The following is an 8,325-nucleotide window of genomic DNA, read 5'->3' as shown; positions in this document are numbered from 1 at the left end:
CCCATTAGAGTTCGGCAAAGGACCCATCAAATCAATGCCCCACACATCAAAAACATTACATTGCTAGATAGGAGTTTGCTTCATTTAATCGAGTTTAGATAAGTTACCACTTTGTTGGCATTAGTCACACGTTACAACAAACTTCCGAGTGTTACTGAAGAGTGACGGCCAAAATCTTTCATCCCTCAGCATGTGAGACACAACATCACACCACTGGATCAGCATAGAGTTTGTATAAAAAAGGATCCTCCTACAAGTAATGTTTGATATCAGAAAGAAACTTCTTACGCTACTAATAGAAAAACTGTGAAGGGATTACTTGTTCCACTAAATAATTCGTAAAGTCGGCAAACTAGGGACACTCGCTATCTTGGGTAGACCCCTTCTGGACCCAATAAAGATTTTCATTTTGAAAAGCGTCATTTATTATTTTAGATCCACTACTGTATCTTTAAGTATTCGTCAAGTGTGATAAGCAATCAGCTACCACATTTTTTTATCCTTTCTTTTCTTGAATTTCTAGATTAAACACTTGCAGGAGAAGAATCCATCTAATCAGTCTTAGCTTAGCATCTGTCTTCGAGAGGAGGTACCTGATTGCAGCATGATCAGTGTACATAATGACCTTGGAGAGAACCAGGTAAGGTATGAATTTGTCAAAAGCAAAACCAATTGCTAATAGCTCTTTCTCCGTTGTGGTGTTATTCCCTTGGGCTGGATTTAAAGTTTAGCTCACATAGTAAATAGTTTTGAATTCTTTATTATGTTTTTGTCCTAATACTGTCCCTACTGCCCAATTACCGGCGTCACACATAAGCTCAAACGGCCATTCCCAATATGGGGTTTTCGCAATCAGTGCACGGACTAACTTCTCCTTCAAGGTCAGGAAAGCACTGAGACAATTCTGATCAAATTCAAAAGGTGCGTCTTTTTCTAATAACTTCATCATGGGATTATAGATTTTGGAAAACTCTTTAATAAATCTTCTATAAAAGCCGACATGCCCAAGAAAACTCCGAACATCTTTTACAGTAATGGATGGGAGAAGCTTCTCAATTGTGTCTTACTTGGCCTTATTAATTTCAATCCCCTCACAAGAAATTTTGTGACCTAAAACAATCCCTTCGGTGACCATGAAGTGACACTTCTCCTAATTTAAGACTAGATTTATTTCTTCACACCTGGAAAGGACACGTTTTAGATTTTTGAAGCACCCATCAAACGAAACCCTGAAAACTGAGAAGTCATCCATGAACATGTCCTTGAAGCCTTCAATAAACTCATCAACAATTAACATCATGCACCTTTGAAAAGTTGTTGGAACATTACATAGGCTGAAAGGCATTCTTATATACACGAATGTATCATATGGACATGTGATGGTAGTATTTTCTTGATCTTCTCAGATGACATATATTTGTAGATAACTAGATTACCTAAGAAACTGTGCAAATCAAACACAACAAGTTATGCAAACACATGAATAACACAAGAAACTAAAAGAACTCTGTAAACATTAAAATCAAGTAGTCAAAGCATACAAAACAATAAAGTTCACATCCCGGGTTACTATAAGAAAATATAGGATTAGGATTTTGATTCAAAAATAGTAAACATCCCGAAAAAAATATTGGATTAGGGTTTTGACAGAAAAATAGTAGGCATTCCGAAAAGAAAAACATAGGATAGTTGTTTTGATTGAAAAATAGTATACATTATTATAAAAAAACATAGGATTAGGATTTTGACTAAAAAATAGTAGACATTCTAAAAAGAAAACATACTATTAGGGTTTTGATTGAAATTTATTAGGCATTCCGGAAAACATAGGATTATGGTTTTGATTGAAAAATAGTAGGCATTCCGAAAATAAAACATCGGATTATGGTTTTCATTAAAAAATAGCACGCCTTCCAAAAAGAAAGCAAAGGATTTGGTTTTTTATTGCAAAATAGGAGACATTCCGAAAAGAAAACATTGGTTTGGGTTTTGATTAAAAATTGATAAATATGAGACATTTATAAATGAAAACATATAATTTGGGTTTTTATTGGAAGATAGCCGATATTCCGAAAAGAAAACCTAGGATTAGGTTTTGATTCACAAATAGTAGATATTTTGGAAAGAAAAAATAAAGGATTATGGGTTCAAGTAAAACTTGTTGGACATTGAAAAAAGAAAACAAAGAATTATGGGTTTTATTCAAAACTTAAAATAAGGACACATTCTGAAAAGAAAACATAAATTAGTGTTTGATTAAAAAATAGTAGACATTTTAAAAAAAACATAAATTGGGGTTTCATTCAAATATAGTAGGAATTTTGAAAAGAAAATGTAGGATTAAGGTTTTGATTGAAAAAATAGGAGACACTAATTTAAGAAAATATAGGATTAGTTTTTAGATTAAAAAATAGTTAGCATTCCGAAAGGAAAAGAAAAGTTATTACGTTCTGATTAAAAAATAGGAGATATTCTGAAAAGAAAACAAAGCATTAGGATTTTGATTAAAAATTAAAAAATAGGATACATTCTGAAAAAGAAAACATGGAATTAGGGTTTTGATTGAAAGTTATTAGATATTACGAAAAGAAAACATGGGATTATAGTGTTGATTCAAATATAGTAGGCATTCTGAAAAAAAAAAAAACATGTGAATACTGTTTTCCTTGAAAAATAATAGACATTACTATAACAAAAAATAGGATTTGGGTTTTTATCATAGCGATATTCAAAAAGTAAATGAGATTACATTTGGGATTGAAAATTATGCAGAAAAGAAAACATAGGTTAGGGTCTTTATTCAAATAAGAGATTCAAAAAGATAATCCTATATTTTCCAATATAGAATGTCTGTTATTTTAATCAAAACCCTAAATTTATGTTTTGTTTTTGTAATGTCAGATATTTTTCACTTTTGAATTGAAACTCCAATCCTATGCCTTACTTTCGGAATGTCTCCTATTTTATTATTTTTCAATCAAAATGCTAATTCTATGTATTCTTTTTGGAAAGTCTTCTATTTTGGAATCAAAACCCTTATCCGACCTTTTCTATTCGTAATATCCCCTATATTTGAATAAAAGCTAGAATCCTATGTTATTTTAATCATTTATCATATATTTTCTTTTTGGAATGGCTCATATTTTTTTAATCAAAACACTAATCCTATGTTTTTTTGGAATATCTCAATTTTTTTAATATAATCCTAATTTTATGTTTTGTTACAAAAATAGGATTTATTATTGTTTGCTAATTTTAATCAAAACCCTAATCCTATATATTCTTTTAAGCATGTCTACTATTTTTAAATCAAAACCGTAATCCTATGTTTTTCTTTCCAAAACTCTAGTATTTTTTAATCAAAACAACAATAATATGTTTCTTATAATAATGTGTCCTATTTTTATGTTTTGAATCGAAAACCCTCATTCTATGTTTTCATTTCAGAATGCCTCTTATCTTCCAATTAAAACACAAATATTAAGTTTTCTTTTCTTAATGTCTCCTATTTATTAGTTTTTAATGAAAACCCCAACCTTTGTTTTTTCTTTTCGGAATGTCTCCTATTTTTATTTCAAAAACCTAATCACTTAATTTCTTTTTAGAATCTCTGCTATTTTTGAATCAAAAGTGAAATCCTATGTTTTGTTTTCATAAGGTATAATACCTGGGTTGATCCCTCTATTATATTCACTCTACCCTTTTGGCCCCCCTATTATAAAATCTACCAATTAGATCCCTCTATTATCCTGATTAGGCAAATCAAGTCCTTTCTACGAACGGCCATCCACATCTCCGTTTGTTTATGATGATGTGGATTAAAATATTAAATAAAAATTATTAAAATATTAGAAAAAATTATAATATCGCAAATAATTGTCTCGTAGTTGGATTTTTATGCCACGTCATATCAGATCCGGGCGCATGTTATCTCAAACCCGAAACCCGTTACCCTATCTTCTCAAAAACCCTATCTTCTCCCATGCCGGTGTCGACCAGCACCATTCTCCCCTCACGAGCTGCATTTGTACCAGTCTCATTGATCACATCAAAACCAGTGCTACCCCCTTTCAAGCCACTACAATTACCACAATTCAATTGCTGCTCGTGCTCTTCAATTTTCTCACAAACCGGTCAATTTATTAGCAGCCAGTCCTTCTCAAGTACACCTCATTCCAATCTTTAGTTGGACCAATCATACCTTCAGAGTGTGGAGGTAAGAAGGGATTTTCTTTTTTATTGCCATTCTAAAATACTCTATGTTAGGGTTGCAATACGTAGAAGACAATGTTGTGTTTTCTTAGTTGCAATCCACTATTTGTTTGTTTTTTCTTTTTTTATGGTTACTCTGATCCATATGGAATGCCTTCCATAATTTTCATGCTCTTCTTTATATAAATGTCTGCAATGAAAACCATCAAATGAATGTGAGGACCACAACTAACCTGGGTCCCAATTTTGTGTGGGGATGAAGGTTACATATAGAGGGACTAATAAGCCAAGCTGAATAGAGTAGAGGGAGATATTAGAAGATTATTATTTCTGCATATTAATGTATCACATAAATATTAGGGATTTGGTCAATGGTAAAGAATTTCTAGGAAAGAATGGTCTATTTTCTTTATTTTTGTTTGTGAGGGAAAAAATTAACAAGTTTCAATGAGATAATGTTTTGAAGCTTATAACATTGGGTGCAGATCACACATGCTATGACTTGAGCATGTTCATTGTTTGCATAGGTCTTTATTATAATGATGTCCTTTTCAAGAATGAATGTGCAATATATTTTATGAAGGGGTTCTGTTTGACATAATATAAATATAAATGTACCATGTTAATTTTTTTAATAATACATGCCATAATCAATGGTGTTTGCATTTATCCCAATTTTTTTGTGGGGATGAAGGTTACATATAGAGGTACTAATAAACCAACCTGAGTAGAGTAGAGGGAGATATTAGGAGATTATTATTTCTGCATATTAATGTAGCCCATAAACATTAAGGATTTGGTCAATGGTAAACAATTTCCGGGAAAGAGTGGTGTACTTTCTTTGTTGTTGTTGTGAGAGAAAAAATTAACAAGTTTCAATGAGTTCATGTCTTGAAGCTTATAGCAATTAATGGGTCACATCACAAATGCTATCACTTAAGCATGTTCATTGTTTGCACATGTCTTTATTATATATTTATATTGGCTTCATCACAAATGCTATCACAAGGCATTGGATGACTGCAATGCCATAGATCCTACTATGTTTCCTAGAAGATTACGGTCGGGTATGAGAACTTAATGATATTGCTTTGATTGGATTTTTAGTTTGTGCTAATATTTTAAATTCCTTATTTTTGTCATAGTCATGTCTGACTTTTTTTTTCCTTTATAAGATGCCTCTATGTTTAATATTGTAGTAGGATTGAATTTTTGTTTTGTCTTCATGTCTAAGTTGTTCTAATTAGATTCCGATTCGATTATTGTGGTTTTATCCTAAATTTACCATCTTCACGTGACTGATTGGTCGATGTTTTTCTCTAACCTTTTCAAAGAAAACTGATCAATTGGTATTTTGAAATTTACCATGGCATAGTTGCTATCTTGGTTAATTTAGATTGTTTTTGTTTTCAAAGTTCTAAATTTAAGATCTTCCCGCTCTCTGTAAGATTCATGCTTACTCGTCTTTTGCCCGACTATTAATAAACACTGCGACCAATCAACATCCCCACCAATGTCGAGATGCAGGAAGAGGCACCAACATGTCTCATAGTGGGTCACAAGTGTCCAACATCAATGGATCCAAGAAACTCAAGCAAATTATGGTTTGTCCTTTTTCTTCACTTCCAAATATTCAGATCTTCAATTATTCTTGTTTTCATGGAATTAGTTCATAAATTAAAACATTAGTATGGCTGAGAAATTAGTATTCTTGTGTCATCACTAAAACATTAGTTGTGTGTAGAGTGTAGAGTAGATCATAAATTAAAGTAAAAAAGGCAGTGGGGCCAATAAATTAAGTCTACCTCTCAACATGAATAGTTTGTTTAAAGTGATCTAATTCTCTTTTTTCTTTTTTATACAGCATAACATGGCTTTTGAGGATCTATTCATACTAAAATATCATCATGGTGGAGAATTAGCAAAAGGAAGGACTAAATATATAACTGGGTCAGTGACTGAATTTACAGTTGATCCTGACAAATTATGCTACTGGGATGTGTTAGGAGATGTGAAGGAGTTGGGTTTTGATATAAAAAAGCCAATAGAATTGACTTATGTGGATGATTTGGGTTCTTTGAAAACTATTTGCAATGATGAGGCCATTGTAGGTGTGGTTGAGAAATTAAGGAAGCACAGGGCAGTAGAAATTTTTGTTCAAGCTTCAAACATCGGACATGACATGATCTTGCCAGAATCCTTACTTTCCGAATCAAACAATGTGCACTTAGGTGAAAGTGAGGCAACAGTCCATATTGTGGAATTGGATGAAGAGCAAACAACCAGGGGTGATCAAAATTTGGTTGAAGCAGAAATAATAACAGAAGCAGTTGGGGGTGAAATAGGTTTGGAGGAAACAATGGCATGCAAGGATGTTCAAAGATTGAATGACACTGAAGCGATCGCGTGATAATGTGGAACCCGGATAAAGACATTGACACCAGCGAGTGATTCTAGTAAAGATTACGAGGAAGGGTTGATAAATGTGCCATTTATAGACTACAATTCAGATATTGACAATGAAAGAAATGCAGCTAGGGACAAATTGAGAAATTATGTACAATTAAAAAGGGGAATTGAAGATAATGTTGATGACTGTGATGATGTAGATGGAAATAAGACTGACAACCTTGTAACATTTACGCAAATGGCCCTTCTAGAGACATTATGGGACCCTAGCATTGAGATAGGAAAAAAGTATACGGATATGATAGTGAGTACATGGAATCATCGGATCCCGGAGTTTTTGATGATCTTGATGAGGGTTCTGATGCAGATGATGCACAAAGACACACGTCCAATAGGAAGAACTATGATCCTAACATTCCTTTACAAGATTTTTGCATTGGCCTTAGGTTTGAAAACTTGGAAATATTTAAGAAAGAGCTTGTACAATTCTCAACTAGAAAATGGTTTGAGTTCAGTTATGTTAAAAATGATGCAGTACGGGTAAGGGCTAAATGCTCTGGAAAAGCATGCAAGTGCCTCATATTGTACAGCTGGTGCAGTGGAAAGAAAAAGTTTGTGGTGAAACATTCTCAGCCAGAACATTCATGTCTCTTAGGGGCCACTAGGAATAGAAAGGGTATGCACCCATGTTGTTGCCAATATGTTTGGGGAAATAATAAGTTCTGTGTCTTCCATTAGACCTAAACATTTGAAGGCAATGGTGAGAAAAGAATTGGGAGTGTTCATTACAGACAAGGTCTGTAGGAATGCTAGGAGCTTAGTTATTAAGAAGATTGAAGAACAATTCAAGGAGGATTTCAAGGTGCTGAATAACTATGCTTTGGAGTTAAAAACAACAAATCTGGCAGTAGTGTTCACATTGTGGTCGAAAAGAGCGGAAACTAGATGAGTTACCTTTATTTAAGAGGATCTACATATGTATAGCAGCTTAGAGGAAGGGTTCATCAATGGTTGCGAGGAGGGTTATTGGCATTGATGGGTGTTTTTTGAAGGGTTCAGTGAAAGGGCAGATATTGACTGCAGTTGGAAGAGATGGCAACAATCAAATGTTCCCTGTTGCATGGGCCGTTGTGGACAAGGAAACATCTGAAACATGGCTGTGGTTTATTGAACTTCTCAAAGTTGACCTTCTCATCGAGGATCGGCTTGGATGGGTAGTGCTTAGTGAAATGCAAAAGGTTTGTGCAATAAACTTGGAATTTTTATTTTTCTCTGACTGCAATTTCATTCTAATGTTAGTTCTATCTTGGATATAGGGCCTTCAACATGCAGTGAATGCTTTGCTTCCACTAATTGAGCATAGGATGTGTGCTAGACACATCTATGCAAGATGGGGGAAATTCATCTAGGAAAAGATCTACAGATTCAGTTCTGGAATGTTGCAAAGTCATCAAGTCAACCAGAAATGCAAAAACAATTGGAAAGAATGAAGAGCCTAAAGGGTGGTGTGAAGGATCTGTGAAGAATTACTTGAGAGATGGCCTATTTCAGGTTGGTGCCTTGCATTCTTTAATGACATAGTTAAGTGTGATGTAATTGACAATAACATGTGTGAGAACATTTAATGGGGGTAATCTTAGACTCTAGAAGCAGACCAATAATCCTAGCAACTGAAGATATTGAGGCAATATGCTAACTGACTAG

The sequence above is a fragment of the Dioscorea cayenensis genome, chromosome 20 (assembly GCF_009730915.1).
Source record: "Dioscorea cayenensis subsp. rotundata cultivar TDr96_F1 chromosome 20, TDr96_F1_v2_PseudoChromosome.rev07_lg8_w22 25.fasta, whole genome shotgun sequence".
Lineage (NCBI taxonomy): Eukaryota > Viridiplantae > Streptophyta > Magnoliopsida > Dioscoreales > Dioscoreaceae > Dioscorea > Dioscorea cayenensis.
Note: the sequence above shows the minus strand (reverse complement) of the source record.